Genomic DNA, 11,376 nt, shown 5'->3' with positions numbered 1-11,376 from the left:
CAGCTGTTCTCAGAGGGGACATAATGGAGGGCTCATCTACTATATGGGTACAACTCAAATATAAGAAAGGTGCAATCACTCTGATGGGATGATACTCCAGATCTCCCAGTGGTCATTGGGAAATTGAGGAACAGGTATGCAGGCAGATTAGGGAAAGGTTTGAAAACAACAGGGTTGTTGTGAGTGACTTCAACTTCCCCAATATAGACTGGGATCTCCTTAGTGAAAGAAGTTTACATGGTGTGGAATTTGTTAGGTGCATCCAGGAAGGTTTATTCAATCAGAGGAGGGGCCATTTTGGACATCTCATTGGGAAATGGTCCTGGCCAGTGCAGGAACATTTTGGAAACAATGATCACAAGTTTTAAAGATAGCTATGAATATGGATAAGTATGGACCTTATGGGATTGTATTAAATTAGGGCAGGGCAAATTACAAGAGTATTAAGTAGGAACTAGGGAGAGTTAATTGGGAACAGCTGTTCTGGGCAAGTCCACATCTGACATGTGGAAGGTGTTTAAAGACCAACTGCACAGAGTACAGGACAGGGATGTTCCAGTAAGAAGGAAGGACAAGAATAGCAGGGGAAGAGAACCTTGGAAGATGAAAGAGGTGGTGAATTTAATCAAGAAGGGAAAGGAAACGTAAAGTTTAGGAAGCTAAAATCCTTGAGGATTATAAAGAAGCTAGAAAAGAACCATGAAAGGAATTAGGAGAGCCAGGAAGGGCCATGAAAAGTCCTTAGCAAGTAGGATTAAAAAGAATCCTAAATCATTCTATACAGTACATCAAGTGCAAGAGGGTAACTAGGGAGAGGGTAGGACCACTCAAGGAAAAAGGAGGGAACATCTGCTTGGAGATGGAGAACATGGCGGGGTTCTAAATGAGTACTTTGCATTCATATTTACCAAGGAGAAGGACATGGAAGATAGTGAGATCAGAGTGGGGCGTGCTAATAGGCTAGGGCATTTTGAGATTAAAAAAGAGGTAATGTTGGGTCTCTTGAAGAACATTATGGTGATAGGTCTCCAGGTCCTGATGAGATATACCCCAGGTTATTGAGAAAGGTGAGAGATGAGTTTGCTGGGTTGACCAAGATCTTTGTGTCCTCTTGTGTCCTTGAGGATTATAAAGAAGCTAGAAAAGAACTATGAAGGGAATTAGGAGAGCCAGGAAGGGCCATGAAGAGTCCTTGGCAAGTAGGATTAAAGAGAATACAAAGGCGTTCTATACATAGATCATGAGCAAGAAGGTAACTCGGTTAGGATCTTTGAGTCCTCGTTGTCAACGGGGATGGTACCGGAGGATTGGAGGGTGGCAAATGTTGTCCCCTTATTAAAAAAAGGTAGTAGGGATAGTCCAGGGAATTACAGACTGGTGAGGCTGACGTCTGTGGTGGGTAAGCTGTTGGAAAGGATTCTGAGAGCTAGGATCTATGAGCATTTGGAGAAACATGTCCTAATTAGGGACAGCCAGCATGGCTTTGTGAAGGGTAGATCTTGCCTTGCAAGCCTGATTGGTTTCTTTGAAGAGGTGACCAGGAAGATTGATGAGGGTAGTGCAGTGGATGTGGTCTACATGGTCTATAAGGAATTTGACAAGGTTCCGCATGGTAGGCTTCTTCAGAGGGTCAGAGGCCAAGGGATCCGGGGAAGCTTGGCCGTGTGGATTCAGAATTGGCTTGCTTGTAAAAAGCAGAGGGTTGTGGTGGAGGGAGTGGATTCGGATTGGAGGGCTGTGACTAGTGGTGTCCTGCAGAGATCCATTCTGGGACCTCTACTTTTTATGATATTTATTAACGACTTAGACGAGGGAGTGGAAGGCTGGGTTAATCAAGAAGGAAAAGGAAACGTAAAGTTTAGGAAGCTAAAATCCTTGAGGATTATAAAGAAGCTAGAAAAGAACCATGAAAGGAATTAGGAGAGCCAGGAAGGGCCATGAAAGGTCCTTAGCAAGTAGGATTAAAAAGAATCCTAAGTCATTCTATACATACAGTACATGCAGATGACACAAAGATCGGTGGTGTTGTGGATAGTGTGGAGGGCTGTAGAAGCTTGCAGAGGGATATTGATAGGATGCAGAGCTGGGCTGAGAAGTGGCAGATGGAGTTCAATCCAGAAAAGTGTGGGGTAGTACACTTTGGAAGGACAAACTCCAAGGCAGAGTTACAAGGTAAATGGCAGGATCCTGGGCATTGTAGAGGAGCAGAGGGATCTGGGGGTTCATATCCACAGATCACTGAAAGTTGCCTCGCAGGTGGGATAGGGTAGTTAAGAAAGCTTATGGGATGTTAGCTTTCATAAGTCGTGGGATTGAGTTTAAGAGCCGCGAAGTGATGATGCAGCTTTACAAAACTCTGGTTAGGCCACACTTGGAGTACTGTGTCCAGTTTCTGGTCGCCTCATTATAGGAAGGATGTGGAGGCGTTGGAAAGGGTGCAGAGGAGATTTACCAGGATGCTGCCTGGATTAGAGAGTATGGATTATGAGGAGAGACTAAAGGATCTAGGGCTGTTTCTCATTGGAGAGAAGGAGGATGAGGGGAGACATGATAGAGGTATACAAAATATTGAGAGGAATATATAGAGTGGACAGCCAGTGCCTCTTTCCCAGGGCGCCAATGCTCAGAACAAGAGGACATAGCTTTAAGGTATTGGGTGTGAAATTCAAGGGTGATGTCAGAGGGAGGTTTTTCACCCAGAGAGTAGTTGGTGCATGGAATGCACTGCCTGGGGTGGTGGTGGAGGCTGATACATTGGACAAGTTCAAGAGATTGTTAGATAAGCATATGGAGGAATTTAAGTTAGAGGGATATGTGGGAGGAAGGGATTAGATAGTCTTAGGTGTGGTTTGAAGGTCGGCACAACATGGTGGGCCAAAGGGCCTGTATTGTGCTGTATTGTTCTATGGTATGGTAACTAGGGAGAGGTCAGGACCACTCAAGGATAAAGGAGGGAACATGTGCTTGGAGGTGCAGGATGTGGGCAAGGTTTAAATGAGTACATTGCATTGGTATTTACCAAAGAGAAAGACATAGAGGATAATGAGATCCAGTGTGGAGTGTCCTAATGTGCTTGGGCATTTTGAGAATAAGGAAGAGCTATTGTTGGCTCTCTTGAAGAACATTAATGTGATAAGTCCCCAGGGCCTGATGGGATATACCCCAGGTTTTTGAGAGAGGCAGGAGATGAGATTGATGGGGCCTCGACCAAGGTCTTTGTGTCCTCTGTAGACTCAGGTAAGGTTGCTGAAGAATGTTGTTCCATTGTTCAAGAAGGGAAATACGGATAATCCTGGAAACTATAGACTGGTGATTATCACATCTGTGGTAGGGAAGCTATTGGAGAGGATTCTTAATGGATAGAGTTTATGAGCATTTGGAAAACCATGGCTTAATTAGGGATATACAGCATGGCTTTATGCGAGCCAAGTCATGTCTTAATAACTTGATTGAGTTTTTTGAAGAGATGATGAAGGTGATTGATGAAGGTAGAGCTGTGGATGTTGTCTTCATGGATTTTAGTGAGGCATTCAACAAGGTCCCTCATGGTAGACTCACCCAGAAGATTAAAATGCATGGGATCCACAGTGACTTGGCCATTTGGATTCAGAATTAGCTTGCCCAGAGAAGACAGAGGGTAGTGGTTGATGAATCTTATTATGGCTGGAGGTTCATGACTAGTGGTGTTCTTCAGGGGTCCCTACTTGGACCTCTGCAGTTTGCAATATATATATAGAAGACCTGGATGAATATGTGGATGAGCAGGTTAGTAAGTTCACAGATGAGACAAAGATTGGTGGTGTTGTGGATAGTGTAGAAGGTTGCCAAAGGATATGGGTGGAGAAATGGTAGATAGAGTTTAATCGGCCAAGTCTAAAGTTTTGCAATTTGCGAGATCAAATATAAAGAGAAATTACACATTTAATGGCAGGACCCTTAACAGTGTTGACATGGAGTTCAAGAGTCAGGAAGTTATGCTGAAATTTTAGTAAATTCTGCTTAAGCAGCATCTGGAGAACTGCATTCAATTCTGGTTGCCCCATTACAGGAAGGATGTTTAGGCTTTGGAGAAGATGCAGAAGAAGTTTATCAGGATGTTGCCTGGATTAAAGGGCATGTGCTATAAGAAGATGTCGGACAAACTTGGGCTGTATTCTCTGGAGCAGCCGAGGCTGAGGGGTGACCTGATAGAAGTTTATAAGATTATGAGAGGCATAGATAGAGTAGACAACTGGTATCTTTTTCCCAGGGTCGCAATGTATAATATTAGAAGGCATGCATTTAAGGTGAGAGGAGGTAAGTTCATAGGAGATGTTGTGGGGCAAGTTTTTTAAACGGAAGTGGTGGGTGTCTGGAATGTGCTGCCAGGGCTGTGATGGAGGCAAATATGATAGAGGAATTTAAAAGACTTTTAGATAGGCACATGAATGTACAGAGAATGGGGGGATATGGACTTTGTGTAGACAGAGGGGATTACATTAGTTTAGAGTTTAAATACTAGTTTAATTAGTTTGGCACAATATCGTGGGCTGAATGGTCTGTTCCTGTGCTGTATTGTTCTATGTTCTCTGTTAGTCCTGACAAACATCGGAGCTAATTTGTCTAAATTGACCAGATACTTCCCTCATGAGTTAATAACCATAAGGTCTTGATGAATACCTGACAATTTATTGTCTATTTTGGCAAAGAAAAAGAAGGGTTTGGTGTTTCTGTCAAGAGTGAGGGAAGAACTAGCTTTTGTATATGAGTGAGTGTGAGGGAGAAAGAGAAGGAAAGAGAAAGTGTGAAAGGCAGTGCAGGGAGCAGGAGGATAGGAAGAAAATTGATCAATGAAAGTTTCAGAAGTGAATGAGTATTGTAGAATCTTCACTTCTAAAGAATGCATCTTGCCGCAATGGAAATATCCAAATCTCCTGGGCTCTTTACAGTCGTGCCTAATGGACCCAGCTTTGTCTCTGCAATTCCTTCCCCCTGCAGCTCATTGGTGTAGAACTAACCCATTTCCACCACCTATCTCTTCAAAACACACACTAACCTGCAGCTGTGGGCTCCTGACCATCTGTTTGTTGAGTGTCCTGCAGTCAACAGATGGTTCCTGGCCCAATGCAGTCACCTTTATTAAATGTGTCAGCATTATTTGTACCAGGTAAGTTCTGAGATCTCATAGTTAGCTACAAGGAACAGGGAAAGAAATGGAGCACAGGCTGAGTGGATGGGAGAGACACATAGAAAGGGAGAGAAAGGGAAACTGACAAGCAGAAAGAGGTACACTGGAAGGGTGCTGAAAAAGAGGGAGAGTAGCTGGTGATGTAAGAGAGATAGGCAGAGCAGCATGGAAAGAGGGAGATGGACAAAAGCAAAGCAGCAAAGAAAAGAGAGAGTGACTTGAAGTGTTGCAGCAAAAGGGAAAGAGGCAGTGGGAAAGGGAGAAAGTAGGTGGAGAGAGAAAGGGAGAACTTTGTACAGAAAGATGCTGGCAGAGTGTGCACAGAGATGATGAGGGCAATTGCTGCAGATGTAACAAGGAAGTCTGAAGTTGTCAAGACACATCTTTAATGATCTCCTAGTCATGATCCCTGTCAACCTCCTTTCAATGTCGCCTGCAGAAACACAATATCTGTCCTGAGGGCAATGTGATCCAGCAGCATTTCCAGGTTCATCTCACTAAACCTGGGAGCATACTCCCTGTTCTCTGGAGGACTTGAGCAACCATCAGCAAGTAAACAGCACTCTTCAGTAAGTTGAAGGGAGCTGGTGGTGCATTTGTATTCTTAAAGGCTGACAGATGAGAAATTCAACTAGAGATTTACATAGAACACAGAACAGTACAGCACAGGAACAGGCCCTTCAGCCCTCAAAGTCTATGCCGAACATGATGCCAAATTTAAACTAAATCTCTTCTGCTTGCACATGATCCATATCTCTCTATCCCCTGCATATTCCTGTTAGTGGCATTTTAAATGCCACTATCATATCTGCTTCTACCACTCCCCCTGGCAGCCTGTTCCAAGCACCTACACTCTCCGTTAAAGATGTTAACAGTGAAGGTCAGGCTTTTGCAAAGGCTCAAGACTTAAAAATGGCTCTGAGGCTCAGCGGGTAGGGAGAAGTCAAGCAGGGCAGTAGTGATAGGAGACTCGATAGTTAGGGGGAGAGACAGGAGATTCTGTGGCCACAAAAGAGATGCCAGGATGGTGTGTGGCCTCCAAGGTGCCAGGACCAGGGACGTCTCAGAGCGGCTGCAGAGGGAGGGTGAGCAGCCAGAGGTCGTGGTGCATGTTGGTACCAGTGAAATTGGCAGAAAGAGGGATGAGGTCCTACACAGTGAATATAGGGAATTAGGAGAGAACCTAAAAAGCAGGACCTCAAGGGAGTAATCTCTGGATTACTTCCAGTGCTACGTACTAGTGAGGGTAGAAATAGAAAGGTAGCCCAGATGAATGTTTGGCTGAGGAGCTGGTGCAGGGGGCAGGGATTCAAGTTCTTGGATCATTGGATCTCTTCAGGGGTAGGTGTGAGAGATGGGTTGCACCTGAACTGGAGGGGGACCAATATCCTTGCTGGGAGATTTGCTAGTGCTACTTGGGAGAGTTTAAACAAGAGTGGCAGGGGTGTGGGGCCCTGAGCAGTTGAGTGGCTGATGAGCAATCAGGGTATTTTTTTGGTATTGGTATTGGTTCACTTGTACCGAGGTACAGTGAAAAGCTTGTCTTACAAACCGATCATACAGGTCAATTCATTACACAGTGCAGTTACATTGAGATGGTAAAGAGTGCGTTGATGTATTACAGGAAAAAAAAACAATAACAGTGCAGAGTAAAGTGTCACAGCTACAGAGAAAGTGCAATGCAATAAGGTGGAAGGTCACAACAAGGTAGATCATGAGGTAATAGCCCATCTCATTGTATAAGGGAACTGTTCAATAGTCTTATCACAGTGGGGTAGAAGCTGTCCTTAAGTCTGGTGGTAGGTGCCCTCAGGCTCCTGTATCTTCTACCTGATGGAAGGGGAGATAAAAGAGAATGTCCCAGGTGGGTGGGGTCTTTGATTATGCTGGCTGCTTCACCAAGACAACAAGAGGTAAAGACAGATAATACTGTAGCCAATGAGAGCAAATTTTGTCCTCAGGATAGTAAGGGAGGGGGAGAGACCATTGGTTTAAAACTGCATTTATTTCAATGCAAGACAGGTAACGTGGATGAACTCAGGGTGTGGATTGGCTCTGGGAACTGGGCTATCACAGCTGAGGAAAGGGCAGGACTGGCAGCTCAGTGTTCCAGGATACAGATGCTACAAGTGTGACAGAGGTGCAGGTGAGAGAGGAGGGGGTGTTGCCTTCTTGATAAAAGGGGACGTAACAATGGTTATTAGAGAGGATATTCTTGGGGCATCTTCCAGTGAGGCCATATGGGTAGAACATAGAAATAAGAAGGGGATGGTCACTATGATGGGATTGTATTATAGGTCCCCAATAATCAGTGGGAATTGGAGGAGCAGATAGGTAGAGAGATTGCAACAAGTTGTAAACATAATAGGGGAGTATTTGTGGAAGATTTTAACTTCCCTAATATTGAATGGGCCAACCATGGCTTGGATAGAGTGGAATTTGTGAAATGTGTCCAAGAAAGCTTCCTTTATCCATATATAAGTGAACTACTAGAGAGGGTGCAACACTGGACCTCCTCCTGGGAAATGAGGTAGGACAAGTGGCAGAATTGTCTGTTGGTGAGCACCTTGGGTCCAGTGACCATAATTCTATTAGTTTTTAAATAGTTATGGAGAAGGTTACGACTGGTTCAGAGATTAAGGTCCTGAACTGGGGCAGAGCAAATTTTGGAGCCTTTGGGCAGGATCTCAATGAACTTTGGGCGAGATTGTTTGCAGAGAAAGGAGAGTCTGCCAAGTGGAAGGCCTTTAAAAGTGTGATGTCAAGAGTTCAGGGCCTACATGTTCCCACTAGGGTGAAGGGCAAGGCTGGCAGGTTTCAAGAACCCTGGTTGACGAGAGATGTTGAGGCTCTGGTTAAGTAAAAGAGGAAGGCATACACTGCGCGTAAGCAATTGGGAACTAGTGATCTCTTGATGACAACAAGAAGTGTAGGAGTGCACTTAAGAGAGAATTTAGGAGGGCAAAAAGTAGATATGAGAAGGAGCTGGTAGGCAAGGTGAGGCAAAATCCCAAGAGGGATTCAGTTACATTAAGAGTAAAATGGTGGCTAGGGAGAGAATAGGTCCCCTTAAAGATCAGCATGTCGGTCTGTGTGTGGAATCAAAGGAAACGGGAGAGGTTTTTCATGAATACTTCCCTTCAATTTTTACTGTGGAGAAAATAATGGAAGCTAAGGAAATGGGGGAAATGAGTGGTGCTGTCTTGGACCACATATGAATTAGAGAGAGGAGGTATTGGAGGCCTTAAAGTTCATTAAGATGGATAAATCCCCAGGGCCTGACTTGGTGCATTCTTGGACCTTGTGGGAAGCTAGAGAAGAAATGGCAGAGGCCCTTGCAGAGTTTTTTGCTTCATCTCGGGCCACAGGTGAGGTTCCAGAGGACTGGAGATTGGCTAATGTGGTACCATTGTTTAAAAGGGTAGCAAAAGCAAGCCAGGAAACTGCAGGCCAGTGAGTCTGACATTGGTGGTGGGTAAGTTGCTGGTGAAGATTCTGAGGGAAAGTATCTACCAACATTTGGAGAGACAGGGTCTGATTCGGAACAGTCAGTATGACTTTGCGCATGGCAAGTCGTGTCTGACAATTCCTTTGGAGTTCTTCGAGGAGGTAATCAAGAGGATAGATAAAGGTAGGTCAGTGGATGTTGTCTATATGGACTTTAGCAAGGCATTTGACAAGGTCCCTCATGGCAGACTAGTCTGGAAGGTTAGATTGCATGGGATCCAGGGGGGTGATAGTGAATTGAATTCATAATTGGTTCAGTGTTAGGAAGGAGAGGGTGATGGTCGAGGGTTGTTTCTTGGACTGGAGGCCTGCGTCTAGTTGTGTGCCACAGGGGTTGGTGCTGGGACCTTTGTTGTTTGTAATTTATATAAACAATTTGAATGTGAATGTACAAGGCATGGTTAATAAGTTTGCAGATGATACTAAAACCGGTGGTGTTGTAGATAGTGCAGAAGGTTATGAAAAGTTCCAAGGGGATCTTGATCAGCAAGGTATGTGGGCTGAGGATTGGCAAATGGCTTTAAATCCAGATAAATGTGAGGTATTGCATTTTGGGAGGTCAAACCAAGGTAGGACTTGTACAGTGAATGGAAGGGCCCTGGGGAGTGTTGTGGAACAGAGGGACCTAGGAGTGCAAGTGCTTAGCTCGCTGAAAGCAGGTAGATAGGGTGGTGAAGAAGGCATTTGGCATGCTGAACTTCATCAGTCAGGGCACTGAATATAGGAGTTGGGAATTTATGTTGCAGTTATATAAGACGTTTTGTGAGGCCACACTTGGTGTATTGTGTATAGTTATAGTCACCCTGTTATAGGAAAGATGTTATTAAACTAGAAAGAGAGCAGAAAAGATTTACCAGGATGTTGCCTGGACTTAGGGGCCTGATTTACAAGGAGAGGTTGCATAGACAAGGACATTATTTCCTGGAATATAGGAGATTGAGGGGTGACCTGATAGAGGTATATAAAATCATGAGGAGCATAGACAGGGTCAAAGAACATAGTCTTTTTCCAAGGGAGGGGAAGCTAAAAACAAGAGGGCATAGGTTTAAAATCAGAGGAGAGAGATTTATAAGGGACATCAGGGGCAGCTTCTTTACACAAAGGGTGGTGCATATTTGGAATGAGTTGCCAGAAATGGAATGTGGAAGCGTTGGAAAAGGTGCAGGGGAGATTTACCAGGATGCTGCCTGGTTTAGAGAGCATGCATTATGAGGAGAGACTAAGGGAGCTAGGGCTCTACTCTTTGGAGAGAAGGAGGATGAGAGGAGACATGATAGAAGTATACAAAATATTAAGAGGAATAGATAGAGTGAACAGCCAGCGCCTCTTTCCCAGGCACTAATGCTCAATACAAGAGGGCATGGCTTTAAAGTAATGGGTGGGAAGTTCAAGGGAGATATCAGAAGAAGGTTTTTTACCCAGAGAGTGGTAGGGGCATGCAATGCACTGCCTGGGGCAGTGGTGGAGGCAGGTACATTGGTCAAATTCCCAGGAATTTAAAATAGAGGGATATGTGGGAGGAGGGGGTTAGATAGTATTAGGCGAGGTTTAAAGGTCGGCATAACATTGTTGGCCAAAGGGCCTGTATCGTGCTGCACTGTTCTAAATAGTGGTTGAGGTGGACGATTTAGCAACATTTAAAAGCCATCTAGATAAGTACATGGATTGGAGAGGTTCAGAGGGCTATGGACCAAACACGGGCAGATAGGACTAGCTCACTGGGCAACACAGTCAGCAAGGATGAGTTGGGCTAAAGGGTCTGTTTCCATGCCACATAACTCTATAGCTCTGTGTAAAAAATCTTGTCCCTGCACGTCTCCCTTTAGTAAAGCTCATTATTTCTGAAACAGCAAGTGACCTTGGCAGTGCTTTTTTCATACAACACTGTGCAATATTGTAATCTTTTTGGAATCTTTCAAAATCAGCATTAGGGAGAATGCACCACTAAAAACAACAAGTACTGATCTATTTCTTTGCCCTTCAGTCTATCTCAGCACAAACTGACAACGGTGCTTTATTACATTCACAAAGATTTTTAAAATATTTGTTTCTTGATGTAATGTTTTTAGATTTGTAGAGGAATCATCTGACATTAATGAGCTCTACTGCATATACAGTATCCACATGAATTCAGTTTTAAAACAAAAGCAAATATTGTTGGTGGATAAGGTTTTTATTTCAGAAATTTTAAGGCTACTCTCGCATTGACTGTTTCCTGAGTTGCAGCAATTGTTTTAACTACACATTTTAGTGTAGATTCTTTCATTGGACTAATCTCTTTCATTGAAACCATCCTCGTATCTTTTACTGTTACCAAGCAATCATCATGGTAGTCAACAAAACTGCATGTATGCTCCAGTTCTAAGCAAATATTTGAGGGAATATTCAAACTCAAAGATCAAACACTTGAAAGTAATTTGTATTCTTTTCATAGGGAGCCGTTGTATATCATGTGGTGATTTTAATTGTCAACAGCATTCAATTGTCTGGTAGACAGAGTCATTTCATGGATGAAAGGGAATGGAAGACATGCCTATAAGTGGTTTTTAAACAGCTGTTGCCATCCTTCAGTGGGCTCATTTTACACAGAGTTGTGATCTCAAGTTAATGACCAAGCCATTTCATAGGAAAATCAGATTGGAAAGTTTAAGGGTTTCTGGCATTTTTGATGCACAGTAATGTCAGGATCTCATTCATTATGA

The sequence above is a fragment of the Pristis pectinata genome, chromosome 11 (assembly GCF_009764475.1).
Source record: "Pristis pectinata isolate sPriPec2 chromosome 11, sPriPec2.1.pri, whole genome shotgun sequence".
In the NCBI taxonomy this organism is placed as follows: Eukaryota; Metazoa; Chordata; class Chondrichthyes; order Rhinopristiformes; family Pristidae; genus Pristis; species Pristis pectinata.
Note: the sequence above shows the minus strand (reverse complement) of the source record.